The 278-nt window shown below is 42.4% G+C and overlaps 1 protein-coding gene across 1 annotated transcript in view; it reads right to left on the minus strand.

Moving 5' to 3' along the window:
• Positions 1 to 278, minus strand: part of LOC110018157 (eukaryotic translation initiation factor 3 subunit C-like) — a 5,962-nt gene that overhangs the window by 2,754 nt on the left and 2,930 nt on the right.

The raw sequence follows: 278 nt of genomic DNA on the forward strand, positions 1-278 counted from the left end.
TGACTTGTTGCGAACGATGATGCAGGTCTGCCTTGGTAAATTGAGTGACTTGTACCGCACCACAGTACATACATAGGCACATCATTTCTTTCGATTCCCTAAGATTCAGAACGTGTGAGTCTTGCTAGCGAGGAAGGAAGCAGGCAAAGCAAGGTGCGACTGACAGGAGCATTTCTTTTTGTTTTTCTTTTTGAGAAGGATCTCAGCTTATACACCACACCAGAAACACTTATGTATCAGATTCTATCTCCTCAAACTCCTAAAAGAGTCAAAAGAGT

The sequence above is a fragment of the Phalaenopsis equestris genome, unplaced genomic scaffold (genome assembly GCF_001263595.1).
Source record: "Phalaenopsis equestris unplaced genomic scaffold, ASM126359v1 Scaffold000002, whole genome shotgun sequence".
Classification (NCBI taxonomy): domain Eukaryota; kingdom Viridiplantae; phylum Streptophyta; class Magnoliopsida; order Asparagales; family Orchidaceae; genus Phalaenopsis; species Phalaenopsis equestris.